Source organism: Amphibalanus amphitrite, unplaced genomic scaffold (genome assembly GCF_019059575.1).
Source record: "Amphibalanus amphitrite isolate SeventyFive unplaced genomic scaffold, NRLGWU_Aamphi_draft 001050F_arrow, whole genome shotgun sequence".
Classification (NCBI taxonomy): Eukaryota; Metazoa; Arthropoda; class Thecostraca; order Balanomorpha; family Balanidae; genus Amphibalanus; species Amphibalanus amphitrite.
The window spans coordinates 81,119-102,464 of record NW_024882544.1 but is presented as its reverse complement, the minus strand read 5'-3'; the positions used below and the strand labels follow the sequence as shown (position 1 = coordinate 102,464).

At 48.6% G+C, this 21,346-nt stretch overlaps 1 long non-coding RNA gene across 1 annotated transcript; it reads right to left on the bottom strand.

Moving 5' to 3' along the window:
• Positions 1-13,555: 13,555 nt before the first annotated feature.
• Positions 13,556-19,846, bottom strand: LOC122369571. Its single transcript, XR_006254426.1, has 2 exons — positions 19,736-19,846; positions 13,556-14,799 (listed from the first exon to the last, which is right to left on the bottom strand). It is a non-coding gene; the product is annotated as an uncharacterized LOC122369571 (long non-coding RNA).
• Positions 19,847-21,346: the final 1,500 nt, after the last annotated feature.

Here is a 21,346-nt window from a genome sequence, read left to right as displayed (position 1 = left end):
TCCGCCTGAGCGCCTCCGAAGAGTGAGCCGCCGCCAGCTGCCGGTGGTCGGCGGACAGAAAGAGGTGAGTGTTTGGCCAGCCGCCGCCGATCCGAGGGGCGTGAGGGGACGGGGATGGGGGTGAGGGTGGGTGTCGGTGACAGGGCTGCTCCCGGCCGTTCCGCCGGTAGTGACTATTATACGGGTGCCGCCACGCGGTGTGGAAAGCGGCGACAGTGGCTCTTCTGAATGGCGTGTTAGGACTGACCGTGAAAACAATGGAGGGCAGATGCGACCACTCGCCGCGGACGCCACCGCTCGAGTGCGTTATTTTCGAGTCGACTTTTGAGCCGGTTTTCCGGGATTATGGCGCTGTGTCGGTGGCTGCTGCGCTCGGTAGAGTTGCTCGCCGGGTCGGGGTGGGCGTGCTGGCTCGTTTGTTCGTCAAACCGCGGGCGGAAACTGGAACAGGCAGCAGTGGTGTTCACACGCCACTGCATCCGCAGACTTACCGCAGAGGACCACACCGGTCGTCCGGACGACTGGAAAAGGGAGGGAAGATGACATCCAGATGCTAGTGCTGTTTCGTGTTGACAATACAAATACAGGTGTGTGCTGTGACTCAATTGTACTATAACGACGACCTTCAGAGTGAGTAGAAAGGCCGCTCTAATGGCTCCAAACACTTATCACGACATTCAGCAGCTTTGTTTTTTCGTCAAACAGGGCAAACGTCACGAACATGTGGTATGCACTGGTTGGTGAAAAGATAAGGGCATGTAGCCTGCATGAAAATGTTGTGGTAGACTTTGCTTTTGCTGCTGGGACCGATTCCGAAAGTACGTTTCGTAATAACCGACACTTCAGATTGAAACGTTTGCCATCTCGCAAGCCCCTCTTGTCCTGCTGAACCCCTGCCATCTTACACAGAAGCTCGTACTTGCTACCCTGTCACCTTACAAGCCCTGACATGGAAGGCCCTGCCGACTTGAGGCCCTGTCATCCCACAAGCTGTGTCTGGACCCTGTCCCAGCCAAAGATAGCGCTCACCTACACCCAGACATACACACAGCCAATCTTGTCGCGGTGGCATGTCGAAGCCGCGACGTTTTTGGGAAATATGTGCGCGGCGATGTTAATCTGGTTCGGTGGTGCTGGTCGACGGGGGTCCGCCGCTCGAGCTGGCCAGGTGTCCGTACGGCGGGCGCGCTGAATGGAGAGCGGCCGCGCGGCATTGTGGACTGACCGGCGGCCCTGTGACGGTCGGCCCGGCGCGCCGCTCCACGCTGAGTCGCTGTATTAGTTTATGGTGCGTCCTGACTCGGGGCTAATGAAGCCATTTACTGGCGACGGCCGCCGCCGGCGACGGGCCACCACTCTGGAACGACAGCCGCCGCCGCTGGCGACCCAGTTGGTGCCGCCGAGTATCGCACCGATCATTATCGCTGAACTCGCCGTTTGACTGCGGTGGCTGACGGGGGGAGGGGGGAGGCAGGGGGTGCCAGTGTAAGTAATGGGACAAAACTGTTTTGCTCCGAGCCAGCCTGTTATCAGGTGGCCCCGCTGGGATGCCATGAAAAAGTACAGATCACTTTTTCATTGTTTGTGAGATTGTGTGGCCTTTTCAAAGCCCAAAGGACGTGGTTTTATTTTTGTACCATGAATAACGCAGATGGTATTCACTCCATATTACAGACCAGTGAACTAGGTAACAGAGATGCCTTTTAACGACCTGTATTGTAGAGAGGCAGGACAGCTGTTCCAATTCATGTCTGTGAATGCACACGTGTAGACCGCAGAATATAGAGCCACCAAGGAAAGGAGGGTAGAAAATTGGATGGCGCAGAAAGAGTGCCCGGAGACCATTTGTGGGTTCTTGTGGTACTCACCAGACATGTATTGTCGCTGCTCATTGCGCAAGTGATCCAAATGAGTTTAAAATCTGTAGTGAATTTTCACATCTTATATAAAACATTGCGAACTTCATGCAAGATCTGATAAAACAGTGGACTTTCAAATGGAAGAAATCAATAAACGGTGTACATACGAGGCTCGAGACAGTCATTATTTATAGAAGTTCCAAATACAATTTTAGAAACCTGCGACAATGATGTGAAAATCTCTCGACAGTGGTGTTCTCGCGGTGCCAGGCCCGTCTCGAGAGGTCTCATGACTGGGTGGTCTCAGGTCACGGTCTCACCAGCCGCCGCGCCGGTCAGTCGCCGGTCGCCGGGGCAGCTCCCGAAGAATGCCGGGGTCCATACCGGTCTCCGTATAGGCGCGATCGTAGCCACTCTCTCACGAAGGCCGGGAGCCTGGGTGGCGCCTATGTATGCGTATGTACACAAATCTCGCTCTGAGAATGCGCTGGCGCTGTGTGGTTGTGGGAAGGTGGACCTCCTGGGTGCCAGCGCTGACACGGTGTGAGGTCCGATCGCCTGCTCAAATCCATCAGAGCTCGGCTTTCATTGGGACAATTTTGGACGATGCCATAAAATATGAGCAAGATTCGTCCAGCTATTGACAAGTTAAATGACAAATGGACTTCCAGAGCTCGTTTAATGATGTCACAATAGGCCCCGTTATTCAATCACCTTCATTTTTGATTCGGTGCATGTGAAATTGATCTCCGATAGCTACGAATGCACTCAAATCCCATCTCTAGGTAGGAGGTATCGGGGGTCTGACGGTGAAAGGGTGCCGGACGGACTCATGCAATCAGTCGCCGGCCTGTCACGAACGAGGGGCCCTCCCGTAAAAAGGTGGTCCACTATCGGGGTCACTGAGCACTATACGGTTACCGGCGCCGGCTAGCGTGGGCAGCACCAGGCCAGGGCAACCTATACCGGAGCCTGCCGAGCAAATTGGGCCAAATAGAGTGATTGATGTCCGCTGACCACCAATAGTTACCTTTTGGGTATACGAATGCGAGTCTAAAGCGTTGAAAATTAGATCCTGCTGTTCAGTCAAAAAGCCGTGGCATGGCACACCTGCGCCTGGTGGGAGTAAAAAATTGTTCACACTCTCGCCAAGCCGTAATGAAATAGCACATGCTAATGGCGACGTCTCAAAATTAAAATGAGTTGCAAGACTATGCGTTTTAACACATTTTTTAGATTGATGATAGCCACTTTTCATAGCTCAGCGCTGGTCCTGAGACATCTAAAAATGTTCGTAGGGATATAGGCCTCCAAAATGCAAAGCATGACCCTAAAACGTCTGTATCATGCACGTCATAGCGAAGGATTTGAATTTCATGCTGCGGCGCCCCTCCCTTTATTCGGAGTCGACCAATCAGAACATGCGCCTTCAATCAGTTTCAACTGCTTGGAGAGATACAATCCGAACAGGTTCGGGCGTTTCTGGGAAGAGTTCAGCGTCCTGTCACTTAATCATGCAACACCACGATCGTCGGGGTAGTTCGCCAGAGTGTGATTATTGTTACACACCTGGAAACATTAATTTAAATACGCATTTGCAACATTCAACCGCGATCCTAAGCAGAAAATAGCGCAATCGAGTTTTCCCCGATCCACTAGCAAACAGTTCCGCTTAAATTTGCAGCTCTCATGACAGCAAAACATGCACATAATCTCACCTAAGTCCACTGGTTACTATTCGATCCCTTCCACAAATAGTGCTGTTGTTTATAGCTGTCGTTTTGCAAACATCATGAGCTACATGATGACATTAGCATGGCGAGTCGGCCGAGCCGGGCGATGAAGGGGTCGGCCGCTCCAAATGTGTTTATCCGTGTCATGCATAATTCGCGGCCGTGTAGTAATCCGGCCTGGTTCAGATGCAAATGGCCGCGGCGACGGGACGAGCCATCACATATGCAAGTGGGACGCCGCGCTGCCACCTCTGCCTCCCGCTCTCACCCGCACCACACTGGCTCCAGCTCCAGTTTCCAGAGTCAGCACTAATATTTGGACCAGAGACAGGATCCCAGACCAGCGCTGTCAGCACCAGCTTCATCACCAGCCATCATCAGCAGCAGAAGAACCAGCACCAGAATCCTGCTGCAGCCAGCACCAGCTTCGACACGTGGGTATCAGGACCAGAACAGGCAATCAGAGGTTCTGTCACCCCCATCACAGCTGGCACCAGCTTCAGACTCAGACTCCAACACCCAGTCAACGACAGCAGCAAGCTACGATGGCGGTTCGTCCCAGATCTGCCTGCCGAGAAACCTCCTTGTCTCTCACCACCCAGCAGTTCCTCAGACCCATCCAGCGCCCTGTCGCACGGCCTGGAAACTTCCTCTCGAAACAGGTTACTACAGCTCAATATGGCAGAAATGGGCCCGGTCACTGCCTAAGAATTCATGAATTAAGTAGCTGAGTCTTGCCATAGTCCAGGCGCGGATACAAGGGGGGGGGGCATGGGGGCCATGGCCCCCCCCCCCTTGGCCGATTTTTTTCCAAAATAAAATAAAAATTTAAAAAGCTGAAAAGGGGGCCTCCTGAAAATAAAGTGGCTATTCATGTTGAGATGTTGCCTGAACAGCTAGATAAGCTCAATAGACGCAGTTTTTTTTTGGGGGGGGGGGGGGGCCCAACAAGTGGGAAGATGGGGCCTCCAACAGGTGGGATTATGGGGGCCTCCTGGTTTCTAATGGCCCCTCCCTTGGAGATTTTCTGGATCTGCCCCTGCCATAGTCTGTGGGCTCTTGGAACCCGGTGAAGCAGCTTGACCAAGAGATGCTAAAAAGAATGACTAGGGGTCTTGGCCATCCCACTCGAACCCATTTCTCAAGCCCCGTGGTTGCAGGAAGAAGCAAGTACTCGGGAGTCTGTGAGGAAGATCTGGGTTAAAGATCTTATCTGTCGACTGTCATCCCTTTCTTTGGGCACTCAGCTTTAAAAAAGTTGCTAAAATTTTGCTTGAAACTATCTAGCTCGTCACTTGATCAACTATGAAGCTCCCAAAACTGTGACTGAACAAGAGCGTCAAACGCTAAACAGGAAACTTTCCCGGATCTCCTCCCTCTGCAGATGATGGATGCGCTGAGACCACGCCAACATCATCGCGCATCCGCTTCCAATGCCACGCCGTTCTCTAGTTCGACATGCATGCTCATACGCTCAGCACCTAACAAAGAACTGTGCAGGGCTGTGCTTGTGCATCGGGAACTCGTCACACAGGTTTCGGCCGCTGCGGACACTCCAAGTGAGTCGGGGCGGAAGCGACGGAGGCGGTTCTGGCGCGCCGGCGGCGGTGGCGGCGCAGGTGCCAGCGCGCACGTCTCGCCATCATCGCTCCCAACTGGCCGGAGCTGCTCGGCAGTCGGCTAATCGGCCTCTTCATCATGCATGAACACCGGCGACCATGCATCACCGGCGGCCTTTGGTGACGGATACACGCTTCTGTTCGATGTTCTGTCATGTAAATCCGGGCTTGTCGTTTAACCTTCGCCCCAGTGGGGGGGGCATATGTTACCACCCTGTCGCGTTTTTTGCGTGTAAATAAAAAACCGCGGCGCGTAGCGCCGCGCCGCTTGGGGTAGCTTTTGGTACATCAATTTTGGACAATGTGTGAAATTTTTTACCCCAGGTCATGTCAGGTCAGGTCACCAGGTCAAGTTAACTGACCAAGCCTAAAAAAAAGTTTGCAATCATGTCCAGCCAGCAGTGTTTGTCGGAAAGGTTTTAAACTTGGTGGATTGGATGATGTTATGGGCGCCTACAATTTGTATATCTCGGATTTTTTATATCCGTGACCTAAGGTCAGGTCAGTGACGTGACCTTTCCATTACAAGTCAATGGAGAAAAATGAAAATGCCTCTAGATCCGTGTGTACGCATAGGAACAGTCCAAATATTTCAGAATCACAATGATTTGGACCACCCGTGATGACCAAGGTGTCATTTTTGCTGATAGCCTCTAGAAAGGTCATCCGAGGTCATTTGAGGCTACAAACAGTTTTTTGCCAATAACTCAAGATTGGAAAGAGATAGAACGCTGGGGATGGTCTCATTGTGTTTTTCTTGCCGAGACGCATCGACTGATATGCAACATGACCTTTTCCGGTCAGGTCATGACCTCGACCTGAGGTCAAATTTTCAAGTTGACCTTTCAAGGTCAAATTATAGTTAATTCGACGCGTCTCGGCGAGAGGAACACGATTCTGGCAATAGAAATGTCGTGGCTTTTTGTAGTCGAAAGTTATTGTCGAAAAATACTTTTCGTAAAAACAGCTATTTTTGGAGTTTTTGCCCTCTGGAGGCTAAACCGTTGACCTGAGGTCAATTTTGATAATGACCTTATCAAAAGAAGAGTTCAAAAGCTATCGATTGCTGTTCCATGCGTTTTTCTAGCTACCATAGTTCCTGAGATAACCGCATGTTTTCTGAAAAATATAATGACCATTGGCAAATTTTGACCTTTGATGACCTCTGGTGACCCCAATATTGCTCTAAGATGAAAAATGACCGAAATACTTTCAAACGTACGCATTGAGAGCTATCGACTGCTTTTTACCGCGTCTTTCTATCCCTCTTAGTTTTTGAGTTAGAGGTGGGTGGTAACATATGCCCCCCCTCACTAGGGCGAAGTTGGCTGAGACCGCCACTGGGGCGCGGGTTAAAGGGTGAGCACGGTCGCGCTCCCATAAACCAGCTCGCGATGACCTGCTCTCGCCCCAGTTGTCATCCTTGTTCCGAACACGCTGTTGCAACAGCCACTTCATTTTGGTAAGATGTTTCCCTTGTCTAATATTCATCTCTTCTGCTTATTCTGTTTGTTCATGTAGTTATGTAGACACTAGTGGTGTCAATCGGAACTTCAATCTTCGGAATTCCGATTTTGTCCAATGTCCAATTCGGAATTCGGTTGGACAATGGCCGCATGCTTTGGACAACTTTGGACAATCGCTTGCTACACCTCAACATTTTTAAGAAGTAGTCGTGTTTAACATTGATTGGCTATTAGAAAGCTCAGCTTTCGATATGATTAACACTTTTGAGCTTGTAACGGTACATGAAAAGCAAATTAAATAACAGTGTTGAGTGTAAACTATTGCGTAGGTGTCGGACATCTTTGGACAAATGGCTGGCTTGGACATTTTCGGACGGACAATCGACGTAAGCATTGGACATTGGACGGACTTTGGACATACGTTTTCTGAAATTGACACCACTAGTAGACACCGAGGCTAAACGAATTATTTGCTTCGAGATAGCTCTTTACAATGGCTGCAATGATTTTGCGCCACCTTACATTGGTACCTGTAAGGCAAGGAATGTGATTTAATTCAACAGTCAAACAAATGCAGACGAAATCACCCTTACAATTGCAACGCACCAGCTCGATAAATGTAAACAAATGGCAGGCAATCACAAATGCTAGACTGAGTGGTAGAGGCGTGCAAGTCCAATATCATCGTTCACTGAGGAAGGGCTCTTTGCTGCAACTCTTCATTGCGTTTACATAGGCATCAACACTATTTTTCAGCTATCAGTGGCATATGTGAAATTATGAATTTGTGATCAAATGACGCTAAAATTATTTTAAGGGATATACATTCAACTCTGCATTATGACAAACACTGGCATAACAAACAAGCTGCTGAACGGAAAAACTGCAGCGTCTGTCGTTTTGGTGTAAATTACGCACAATACGGTAAAGATACAACTTCTTGTTCCCTGTATCGCTACCCCGTGTATGTGTCAGGCAGTCATATGTCATCATTAACGTGCCGGTAATCTTTGATCAGCGCTTAACGGAAAAGACAGAAAACTCTCCCTTGGAAAATAATACTCACTCAGCCATCTGTAAATTGATGATAACTGTTTATAGCAAAATCATATTAATTAAAACGTGGCGCACCTTATTCATGGGCGAGAAGCTTGCTCCTTTGGTATGTGTTTGAGTTCAAAGACAATGTAATGACATAATTAAATATGATTGATCAATTTACTGATCCGTTACCCAATCCTAATGCATGCACATTGCATTTTGATGCATATTGATATACTGTAATGCATAATTGCATCCCTAATGATAATCTAATTATCATAAATTATTAAAACATGTTAATTCTAAATAATGCAACTGTCATTCAAGCATTCACGACTGACGTCTAAAAAATTGTTGGCATAATAAGCACCTGACGACCTTTCGTCGCAGGGTCTTTTCAACATTGACATATTCCCCCAAGGGGAATGACAGATTTCCCAACAACTTTCCATTCCTAAGAAGTTTTAAGGCCCGTAAAAGTATCCTTCCTTGCGCGTGCGTACTGACCAAAATGACACCACAGCGCTATAGACTATAGAGCCCTATAGATAGAGCCTCTCATTGTCTTCACAGATTGGAATCATCACATTGATGCTCAGCTTGTTTACTGAAGTGTAGACCTCTCAGCGAGCCCTACGTGATCTACAAGTGGTCCGGTGTGGTGACTTGTGCCTGAGCAGCCCCTTATAGCAACTGAGCCGTCCCTGTGTAGCGATTGAACCGTCCTTGTGTAGCTATCGAGCGGCCCCCGTTTTGGGCGGCAGTTTGGAATCGTCCGGCGCCGGCTGCGTAACCGCGCCTCTCCGACAATAGTGCCGCCTGTCACCGTCGGCCCTCTGACGACTGACAGCTCGCCAGATGAAAGTGGATGCCTCCGCTACCGCTGCTCTAATAAGGACCCGGATCGCTTCTGATTATGTGCGATATCATCAAAATAGACAGGCGAAAATGGCGTCCGCGCCGGCCGCGATTGAGGGAACGGTGTGTGGGGAATACGGTAGGTAGCCACTGAGACAGGCTGGGACAGCAGGAGACAGAGTGGTATACAGTAACTGTCAATGACATGTGTGCCTGGTAATGTTTATTTCACGAATATGGGTGTATACAGGTGTTTGACTAGCGCTGAGCTGAACCACTTACCGAGGAGCTACGCCGCCAAAATCTCGGCGATTCATGTTTGTGCTGTTTTAGTAGTCGGTCTCATTACCCACAGTTTGTGACCGGTCTGATGTCCCTCAGCTCTAAACAGATCACCCTCATCCCTCACCACCGCCGAAATGAGAAGTGGCGGCTCCGTGCCTCGGGCGCTTGGATCACCTCTCTGATAGTGGCTGACATGCGAGGGGACAAGCGAGACGTGCTGGATACTGGGCCGAGGCTAATCGCTACACGTCGGATCAGCTGCGCCACCCCCGCCCCCGCCCCCACCCTCGCTGAACCGCCCCGTGGAATGTCAGGAATTGGGTGGCGGTTGTTGCACGGCAATCAGGCTGTTCGGGGGTGATTGCGCAGAGAGGAGACAGGTACACTCACGACCAGGTGATTTATTTTGATGGTCAAACGCTTCCAGATTCAGGTTCATAATAGATAATTATGATGGTTAATTACCTGGATAAGGATGTGGATAAGCAATATGCTTGATTGAGATGCATTTAAATTCTAAGACGCTTTACAAAAAAATGTTTTGAGCTGCATTTCAGTCCCCAATGCAAGCCAAGTCAATGCAGTGCGAAGTACAGCATAGTTATGTTTACGATTATATCAAACGACCGGCTTGATAAGAAGCTTTGAAAATATTACGAGGGCCCTAGGTGTTTTATGACGTGGTGACATCATTTCAGTGGTCCTTATAATTGTCCTGACACTGATCGGAGAACAATGAGGCAGACCGAAGAAGAGAAGGTAATAAGACGTTTTTTTTTTACCAATCTCTGTACGTTTGACGACCCTGTGATTTCACCGGGTTATGACATCATTCGGAATTTGGATTCCGAGCAGTAGGTATTTGTCTCTGTTCCTCGTCAACCATAAATTTACATCCGTTATTTGATTTAGATCACCTATTAAAACTAACGGATGATGATTGCTCATTTTGAAAAAAATAGTTAAAGAACAGGCAGCATGCCCAATAATAGTCGCAGTCATAAACTGCCACCCTGGGAATCTGCCATGCATTTCGATCCGCTGTGAACAAATAAGTGATTACTCATTAGATGAGACACAATTTCACATGTATCTAACTCAGTACTCCTGTTTAGAAGGCCGCATTGGTGCTTTTCCGAGTAAAATATGCAAAGAAGTATGCAAGCTTTTCCGCTCCCAAAGAATGCAATAAACGGAACGGAACGACGGAACGGAAAAATCCCGTGCAATTGGCGCTGAGGTCGGCCTGTATCTGTCGATCGCCGCTAACCGGCTCCATCGGCAGTAACACCGGGAGCCGGCGGCTCGGCGCCTAAACTGCCCGATCGGCGCCGATAGTCGGCCGATATCGGTCCGTTCTGCTGCCGGTGTCACCGCCGAGTGGCTGCAGAGCGCCCGGCTCTAATTGGTGGGCCGCCGCGGCGCTCGGCAGACCGTATCGGTCCCGTTCAGTGCCGATCACTCGTCAGCGACCGCCGCCGCCGGCGCTCGGCTGAGCCCGGTCGCCAGCAGCGCGCAAACGGCCATTGTTTGGGCGCCGTTCACGCCACGGAATGTCGATCCAATATCAGTTTTTGTCACCCAGCTGAGTGCAGCTGCCGCTGGCGGCACGGATACGAGTCGACTGCAGTCATGCGGTGCCAGTTTTTGACTGGAGCTGACCGGTTTCGGGAGCGCTACACGCTGAGGTCATAGGGCTGTCTGTCGCGAAACTTTACCGATGGTTCTTGCCATTATTTATCCTAATCTCATGTCGATCAAAATGTGATGTCTTGATCACATGTAATTGCCTTCCAGATTTAAAGCTATAAATCACTGATCAGGTTAAGACATTTCAATTAAGCAAAGACGGACATTTTGTCATTGTGTTTACGAGACGGAAAAATCTCTGTCACAGGGCTTAATATAATCGTGTGTGTGAGCGATAATAAATGTCCGGCGGTGCAGGCGGCGGCTTGGTGATGCTCAGACTCAGTTGGGACTTAACCAAGCCGGGTTGTTCAACGTTTAGCAGAGTCTGTCGAACCTCATTTCCACAGCCTAAGCCCTCGACCAAAGAGCCAGCCGACCGCGCCGTCAGTCGCCGACAGTAGCATTCACGGCCCGGCGGAAACATTGTGTCAATTAAGTCCGATCAGAGACGTAAAAAGCGACGGTAAATCCGGCCTTTGTCAGCCCGATTGCCTGAAAAATGGCAGCGTTGACGTTTAGCAATGCTGCTGGTAGCCACTGACGTCTTAATGTCTCTGATTAGTGGCCAGTCTGAGTAGGTATATGACCGGTTCTGGGGCCGGCCGAGTGAGGCAGATCAGGGACGCGACCGCCGTTCTTTAGGCAAGGCAGCTCTGTGGACGGATGCAGTGGGGAAAAGGGATCAACATGACGGGTAGATGATGGAATTGGACATAGTCATAGCTACATTTTTGTTTATCATAAATCACATGTAATTGAGGAGAAAAAATATCATTGAAAAGAAAAACTTGCAGCTCATTCTATGCCAGAGTTATCCACGTTTCTCGAGCTTCAATCTCGTTCCATAAGGTGGTTCATGAATAATTCATTTTCTGAATTGCATCTTTTCGGTCGTAGCTTGAAATGATAAAATACAAACTACAATTTATGCAGGCGCAACTTGCCGTGCTAAAAAGCATAAAAGAACTAAAATATATTATACTGATAAGTAATAATTAGTTTTTTCCTTCTTCGTTTCTAACTTGCAACCTATTTCCTATATAACTACGTCCAACTCCACCGCAAATTAACTACTTGCATTTCCAATAAGGGTCTTACTTCGGCACCTATCAGCGGTATTAGAGCTAAAAATAAAAAGGCATAAACTTATCTGAGCTGTTTTTTCACTCTGTTCCGTAATGCAATGCCTTATGATCCCCATTTAGCAGCGTTGCAAAGAGCCTGCAAACTCTCATCAATCATCGGACGTGTCTGAATTGCAAGCGAGCTCATGAGAGGTATCGAAGGATCTTCAAATCACAATTATTGATAGGACGTTATCGTGAGCTCCGCGGCTGCATTTAATTGCATTTAGGGAAAATATGAGCTTAGATTTAGCTTGGGTATAAATTCACAACATAACCAGATGTATGTAATTATAAGAGTTACTCCATTGCATTATCGCCATGGGCTCACTTTCCATGCGCAAACGTCACATGAATTATCCACTTTTCTAGCCCACCTGGGTGCCTATTTTCTGTGTTAATAGAAAGTGGCAACATTTTGTCATAATCACATAACTAGTATACATTTATCATTATCTAACCATCATTCCTTGAAGTCTGGTATTTATACCTAGGTATGTGTTAAAACCCACACATTATCATTGCTCTGGCCAATCAGACGGAAGGTTCCCATCTGTCCCGCCCAACAGCGTTTTTTACTTTGTGTTGGAAACATCATGCCCCCTCCCCTCAGACACACACACCCAGCTGGATGCGCCCTCTGCCCTTCGTCGTTACCAGGGGGGGGGGAGGGTGAAGATCGGTTGGTGCCAAACAGAAGTTTGATGTAATGCGACTGCATTTAGTTCGCCTTCAGATGGTGCGTTCTTTAGGTTTGTTGAGAAAGGGACATGTGTGGTATGCATCGTTTTTTAACGCATGGGCTGTGATGCGGAGCTTCAAGATGCGCGAGCTTTTATTGCCCTCTTGTCTCTTTTATCACGGGATGTGGTGCTTTGAGGGTTCTCATGCTGGATGCCATTGCCCTTTACTATCTCAAGAACGTTCTTATCCCGTATCCCAGCTGTCCCTTGTCCCATCCCTTGTCCCCTTCTGAGCCCCATTGCCCGTCCTGTCCCGTCCCATCCTGAGTAGCGTCGTATCCCATTCGCGGCCCCACAACCGCCCGACGTTCTCTCCGAATTACCTAGTTTATGGCCGTGTAATACGTATGTGCGATGATTGTAATGAACGTGATAAACAAAGCGAAACAAGAACATGATATACGTTTCGTCCATATGGGTGCATTATAGGTGCTAGTTAGCAGCGAAAATCACACAGGCTGTCATTAATTGCAAGCCTGCTGGGGTAATTGGCTCTGAGTTACGCCGCCGACTCAGACGAGGCTGTGAGTCATGAACCGACTCGGTGCGGTGGTCCCAGGCCGCAGAATGCTCGCGTGTTTTCCCGCGAACAGGCCGCTTCTTCTTTGTGAACGGCAGAAATCACAGGTTTGGGAGGTACTGAGCTGAAAATGAATGGGATTGGTGTTCTGGCTGGCTTTCGCTCGGTGTATTGATGACAGGTGGGGTGAAAATCACTTTTTTTATTTCGACCGATTTCCAGGTCGCTTCAATTTCCATTAATAAAGTAATTAATAGCGTTCTTTACATGGGCGTAACATGACATGAACGATAAACGATCGATATGCCTTGTATTTACAGTGCAGTGTATGGTGACGTTGGTAACAGGATCAGAAAGCCAAAAATGTGCGGATCATGGCGCACCGCGGTGCAGGCCGAAAGTAAGCCCGCCATAAATATAGCTGGACTGACATGCAATGCAGGGTGGCCGATACTCGCAGAGATACGGTGTGGCTAAATAATATCTGTCGTGCAAGCCTTGCCGTTTTGCTGTGATTATACATCATTTTCAGACTGATCCAATGTAATTAGAGTACTGGTGAGACAATAGGTACATGCGAGTACGCAGGTCTTATAATTTAAAAACCAGCGCAAATCTTTTTGCATGTCCGGAGTCACCGGTATTGTATTAGGTAATCATCGAATAACTGATAATGTGCATATACAAACACACGTGTAGGTATACACCGATCGGTGGCACCGCCAAGCAGGAATGGCTGGAAAAGGATTCGCAAGTTAGTATTGTTAGAGTGAGGACAGTTAGTGTTAAAGGTTTGTAAGGGAATGCTTGTCGGTGCCAATCAATCAATCAATATGACAACCAGCGCAGTCAGTGGTCCACATCTGGGCGCCATCGCTCGGCCCGCCACAAGGCTATCTCAGCCCCCAACAGGCCGAGGCCCACCACCTCAGACAGCCGAACGCACCAGATATCACACCCGTTATCGGCCCGTGTCCAGGACCAGAGACAGCCGCAACACAAATTCCATCATTGTGGCCCATGAGCGCCCGCAACCACACGCCATCCTGGCCGCGGCCAGCGGTTCAACGTCCAGGCGCAATAGCCCAGTCCCGATGTTATCCCTGACGGCGTAGGCCCGTCGTCGACAGTCAAATGGTCCGGTCGGGCGCAGCCGACCGGACACCGAACTCGACCGGCCGTCACGCCCGGCCCAGGCCAATCCTAGTTTGAGAGGCGCAACGTCATTGTTCCTCGTAGCGGCACCAGGGGGCCGGTAGTCGCATACCATCCAGGCCACGGGTAGTGTGTCCTAGGCCGCCGCACTCCCCAGCAGGCGGAGGCCCGCCGCCGCTGGCAGTCGAGCAGCCCCAAGGGGTCAGGATGCCGCTGCCGACAGCCGAGCGGCCCCCAAGAGTAAGACACCATCCAGGGGGAGCCGCATCTGCCAGCCGCAGCGGCCCCCGAGCGCCGGCAGCCGCACCTCCTCCACGCCGCTTCCCACGGCCCACGTCCGAGGGCAGCCACAGGCCCCGTTGAAGGTCGTCAGTCCTCAGCAGGTGGGCGCCCATCGCTACTGACAGTCAGCGAGTAGAGGCCCGCCGCCGCCAACAGCCGAGCGGCCCCCAGGAGTATAGGACGCCATCCAGGGGGAGCCGCATCGCATCTGTGAGCCGCAGCGGCCCCCGAGCGCCGGCAGCCGCACCTCCTCCACGCCGCCTCCCACGGCCCACGTCCGAGGGCAGCCACAGGCCCCGTTGTAGGTCGCCAGTCCTCGGCAGGCGAGTGCTCATCGCTCGGGTCGCCCCCAGCAGTCGGGTGGCCCCCAGCAGGCGGCCGCAACGCCCGACCGAACCGCGGTCAGAAGCGCAGCAGCCCGGCTGTGGAGCGGGACAAATGGCGAGAGGACGTTAGGCTGATGGTCAGTCACAACATAGGTCGGGAAGATAGGTTTTGGGCGCGAGAATCAAATGGCCACCGATAGTAAGCTACAAAAGAATTTGGAAATCATAATAAGCTCGCTGATTGCCAATTAATGACGTCTGAGAGCAAGTGCAGTGTAGAAAATAGATATGCACAATATAATTAGGGGCAACAACACGGCAGGGTAAAGGGCGCAGAGTTTCCTGAGGCCTACCGTGCTGTGCAAAAATCAGGTGTTGCAATAACTAAGCAGCGGGTCGACTGCGGAATAGCTTATCCTAAAAGAAAAGAAAACGCACATACGTAGAGGAGTTATGACAAATGGAGGTGAGGGGAACGAAGCAATGAAGTCTTGTTAATAGGATTCTGTAAAGATTAGCTTAAGACACTTTTTAAACAGGCATTTACTAGCAGGGATATCATTCATGTTTGGTATACGTTGTACTAAGATTTTATTCCAAACCCTGGGAGCTTGGTAAAATAAACTAAATAAGAGATAGTTGAAGTGACGGTAATTTGGCAGCACCTCACTATCACTGGACCGGACCAGCTCGCAAAAGTGTTGGTTTACCCTCGTATTTCTGCTTGAGTAGTGGATCTTAAACTTATCAGCAATGGGGCGGGGAAGTTGACCAAACAAAAAGTCGTGCAATATAAGCAGCAACTGATAAGACAGAAGGTCAGCGATCTTAAGAACTTTTAGTTGTCTAAACCAAGGAGAAGTATGCGAAATACGTCCCGTTCCAGAAATAATTCGAATAGCCCGTTTTTGTACGATAACGATGGGATGTATAGCCGACTCATAGTTTGATCCCCAGATGACAAGGCAATAGGTGAGATATGGCAATATGAGGGCATTATACAGGAGAAGTAGGAGCTCTCTGTCAAACATGTATCTGGCCCTGCTTATAATCCCTAGATTTCTACTCACAATTCCTGAAACCTTCCTAATGTGTGACTTAAATCTAAGGTCCTCGTCAATTAAAATTCCAAGATATTTGACAGTAAAAGTCCGTTTCAGCTTGACACCATTGACTGTTATAGCAAGGTCATTAGAAATACTTTGAGGAGAGTAGATTTGGTAGAACGTTTTAGATACTGAAAGTGACAGCCTATTTGCATGTAGCCATGCTGTTACTTTTGGGAATGACTCAGAGATAGTAGCCTGCAGTTCCTCCACAGAAGGAGCTGAGTATAGAATAGCTGTGTCATCAGCGAAAAGAAGGAATTTTGCCTTCTCACAGACATTGGATAGGTCATTAATATACAGGAGGAAAAGCAAAGGACCGAGCACGGATCCTTGTGGGACCCCGCATGTGACATCATGTGCATCCGAAATGATGCCTTTATATTTTAGCTGATGCTTTCTGTTTGAAAGATAAGATGTAAGTAGATTCAATGCTTCGCCGGTAATACCATATTTAGAGAGTTTTTTCAACAGAATAGTTATGTTTACAGTATCAAAAGCTCGGGCCAAATCAAGATAGATGCAGGCTGAAACATGTCCCTCAGCAAGTTTTGAGGTGACATAGTTGTGTAACAGTGCAATGGGCATGTAAGTAGAGTGTTTTGCTCGAAACCCAAATTGGAGATCGTAGATAAGGTTATTCTCCGAAATGAACGCTGCAATCTGATGATGAATGATTGTCTCAAGAATCTTTGAGAACACTGGCAAGACTGAAATTGGTCTATAATTACCAAATTGCATTCGAGATCCTGCCTTATAGACAGGTGTGATAAGAGCAGTTTTAAAAACATTGGGAAAGATGCTTTTGGATAGGCATAAATTGAGCATATGGGTTAAAGCTGGTAAGATAGTTGGAAGGATGGCTTTGACAAGTTTTGTGCTAATGCCATCAAGCCCAGCACTTGCATCCTTTAACAATTGAACAGTAGTGAGAACATGGTTTTGGGTAACAGGGCAGAAAGTCAACACATGGGGTACATCAAAATGGATAAGGTAAGACATAGGGTCCCTGTCACTGGGGCCAAGGGCCGAGTCAAGAAAGGGCGCAACTTGGCCATAATATTGGTTAAATGAATCAGCTATTAAACTGGGGTTTTCGACTTCCGTCTCCCCAATTTGAAATCTGTCTGGTAGGTCAGGGTGTCTTTGTTTGGTCCCTAGGGCTTCCAACAGGTCTGCCCACAAACGTTTAGGATTCTGCTGATTCTTGTGAAACTGAGCCCTAAAGTATGACTTCTTTGCTTGCCGAATAGCCAGCCTAAGGGTATTTCGATATTTTGTGAACTTGTTTTTATTTTCAGATGAACGCTCTCTAAGAAATTGCTTTAGAAGCCTGTTTCTCACCTCGATAGACCTCAAGAGACCAGGAGTCATCCATGGTTGGATAGGAGAAAAACGCCTTGAGGAGCAAGGCAAAGTAAACTTGTCTGTCTCTATAGTTACAATTGAGACCAGCCTCTCTGCAGCTATCTCTGGGTCATCAATAGCGTAGTATCCAACCAGGCGTTCCGTAATGGCGGCCCTCAAGTCATCTATCCTATCGTAATTAAACTTAGGCTGGGTAGAAGGACGAATTGTTTCTAACCTTTTGTTTGATATCAAATTCGAGGAGCAAAGAATAGCTTGATGGTCTGCTATACCACAGCATAATGTACCACTGTTTGTAATGGTACCAAGAGCGTTGGTAAAATATTGTCAATCAATGAGGCCTTATAAGGTGGCACAGTTGCAATGCGAGTTGGAACAGTGATAGTGGGATAAAATCCAAATGAATTAAGGCAGTCCAGGAATAACTTGGAATCAGTCTCCTCATTGTAATTGAATAAATTTATGTTCCAATCGCCTCCCCAGAAACAAGGTCTGTTAAAGTGAATGACTTTAGTCAGGGTATCTTCAACATACTCCATGAATAGCTTCACAGGGTACGAAGGAGACCTGTACACTGTGGCAACAAGGAACGATGGTTTGTGTGGCACTGAGACCAGCAAGAATATGGATTGGAACTCAATCTCTTGAGCACACAGGCTATCTTGGATTTTGCAAAAGGGAAATAACTCTCTTTTTACATATATTGCACAACCTTTGCCAGTGATGCAAGCATCAGGTATGGAGTGAAACAGTTCATATCCGGGTATTCCATAATGAATGATTAGGCTCGGGTCAAGCCAGGTTTCTGAAATGAGGATGAAATCGGCATTTTGTTTTGCTCCATGCACCAAAGTAACAACCTCATTGTGGCTTTGGTGTAATGACCTAGCATTAATGTGAAGGAAGGTGATATTGCCTTGTTCAAACAAGCTGGCTGACTGCGATGGAAGGAAAGTTGAACAATTATTTGCAACAGCCAGAAGGTTGGGAACATCTAATTGAACATGACCAACGATTGGGGTATCATTGGGAAGAAACCGAAGCAGTTCACCCTCATCCTTAACAAAGTAAGCTCCAGTAGCAGTAATACTTATGTTGGGAAAAAAAACAAAAGAAGAAAAACAGCAGATGAAAGAAAAAAAATCAAAAGACAAGTAACACTAGGAATAGCCGGTCGGTACATCCATGGTACTCATATCAGAGATGTCAGATCAAATCGGCATTCTATGCATCAGAGGGTAATGGGACAGATGGCCCTCCACTTTCTCCAGGCCCCCCACCCACTCCAGGCCCAGGGTGTGAGTCAGCTTGTGCACCATTCTGAGCAGTCCCAGCATGGGCCCCATGTTCAGACTGACCAGTGGGCCTCTGTTCAGCACCAGAGCCACCAGGCAGCCCACTTGCCACCTGCCCCTGAGGTTGAGGGGTCCTCTCAGACACAGGAGGCATCCTCTGGTTTCTGTTTTTCTTGCGATTGCGCTGAACATCAACCCACTGGCCAGTTCCGGAGCCAGATCCAGTCTGGGCACGGACATGATCAGCAACTGGTGTGCGAGCATGGATGGCTCGAAATTGGTCTCGTATGACTGAGTCAGAGGGAGCAACTTTTTTGCCCTCACAAAGCTCACGGATCTGCTCAAGTCCACATCCAAAGGGGATCTCAGTTGGTTTGATATCCCTGCTCTCTGATGTCCTAACAAATATTTTTCCCGCCTGGGTAAAATATGAAAGTACAGATGACCTTGGGTCATCTTTGAGAGCCTTGATCATCTCAATGACAGACAGACGTTCAGTGGTCAACGACTCGAAGACCAGGAGGCCCCGCCTCTTGGGCTTGGTCCTAGCCCTATAGACTCGATCAGTGTTGTCAAGATGGATGAATCGCACCAAGATTACCTTGGGATTTTTCAGCCTGTGACATGCACTGATGTCAGACTTATTGATGTCAGCAATCCCAAGGTAAGTTGAGAGCAACTTCAGCACCACATCCCTTGTATCCTCACCCCTGGTAGGCATCTCAACTGCAGCACCTGTGAGTAACAGAGTCTGCTTCCTACTATACATCTGTTGACCTTCCAGGCGCAGCATAGTGGACGTCAGATCTCGCTCCAACTCCCTCTGTTCAGTTCTAACCTGGCAAAGATTGTCCTCAACTGCTTCTACCCTGACAGCAGTTTCCCCATGCTCAACACTAAGTAGGTCAAGTGCAGCCTTGAGTTGGCCCACTGTCTCAGTCAAACTACTCACTTTCTCTTTGAGGTCAGCGTTTTCAGCAGAAAGTCGCTCAATCTGCTCCTTCTGGGTAGGCCCCATTTTAGGGTTGTTTTTAAGCAAACCTGAAAGCCCGCTAGTAATTGCCTGTACAAAGGGGAAGACACCGATCGAATTGGGTCAGGAATAGTCCAAGGTGGAAAATATTGGAAAAGATCTTCTAGGAGTGCGTCACAATTGACTCAGCAGCCTATCTAGTGGCTATCTCGTTTTATAAATTCAACTTAATCAGGATGCACATAACCAGCCTGGAGAGTGCTCACCAGGAAATCATATTATGGTCTCACCTGCAAAAATTGCAACTGTATCTATCCAGCGCCTTTGTGGGTCTGGGCGAAGGCGCGGCCGGCGCGGCCGGCGGCCGGCCAAGTTTCGCGAATTGGCGTTAGACCGCGAGAGTTTACGAGACTAGTCGCATTCAGTCAGCTGATTCGTAGTTCCAGCTGATCGCTCACGGAGACGCAGCGCAAACGTAAACAAACGTCCTTGGAGGCGCGCCAGATTTGAATATAGGATATCTTACCGCCTGTAGAGAGGCAATTAGAACAATATATGGTGAGCTTTTGATTAATATAAATCAGCAACGCCTAATAAAGACAACAAGTGGCCATTCGATAATCACTTACCCTGGGAAAGGGAGGAAATAGGCACGGAAAGCAGGAGCTCCACACAGCGACCCAACCCAGATCAAGGATCAAGCCAAAATCCGCAATACTAACAGCAATATATAGTACCATATACAGAACTAGATAATTTTATTTCTTCCTATTTTTGTTTCGCTTATCGCCATACATGCCTATGGGCAAAAGACATTCACGGCTGAGACAGACAGGATGTCAGTTGGAAAGGATGCCTTGGGCGCACCTAACGGATTCACGCGATTATCTAAGCCCTAAGGTAAAGTTATATGGATGTGTGTGCAGTGTTTAAAGCTGCTTTTATTGGGGATTGCAAATCAGTTCAGCATGCTTATGTACTTCTGTTGCTACACAAGAAAGCCAAGTAATAAATATCTTAATATGACAAAAGAGGTAAAACTAATATAAAATGCGACTCAACTGATAAAGTACCACCTGCCTCCACAGGGGTCTGCGGCAGCCGAATTTCCATGGGGCAGCGGCGCAGCCATGGCCGCCGTGACGTCACCACCTCTGCCCTGATAGGATGGCCGCAGATCCGGTCTCGGCGAGCAACACTTGTCTCCGAATTAAACGGCGCGACACCGCGGCGACGCCAGACAATCGCCACCAACCTCCCGCGGGGCGCGTTTTTGTATGCAAGCTGTTTCTGGAAAAGGCCCACCAAACATTTGTCTCGAATGAGATCGGCCCTCCAATCCTCACGAGTGCCGTTGTCGCCACCATATGGATGACATTCTTATTCCACTTCTGACGCCTTAATTTAGAATTTTCGTCGCTACGACCAATTGGGAATCTGAATAATCAAGCACAATCGCCGCCCGAGGATATAACGCGAAATAAGGCCAGATTTTGTTACTCAAAGCTGAAGGTTATCGTGATTGTTTGGACTCGGGTTTCCGAGTTACATTCGCGGCTGGCATTTAGTGGTCGTGCAATTTGGCCGGCCACTACGCTGTCACAGACTGAGCGATGTAAATGGAAAGCGCAGCGTGCCTTTCCTTTAACGTTAAGGGCGGGCGGGGCCATCTGCTGAAATGATATTGGCCCGGAAGCAATACAATGACATGAGACAAAATTTTATTCACAGAATGCCGGCCATCCACACGCGGCCGAGATTGCTCTGCGGCATTTGATCGTGCGCGAGACTGCCGGCGACAGGCGAGGGGGTCCGCCGACCCGCGCCGCCCAGCCACAGCCCAGCTGTTTGTTTGGGCACTAAAGTCACTTTACTGCCTATAAAGTGCAAAGGAGAATCAT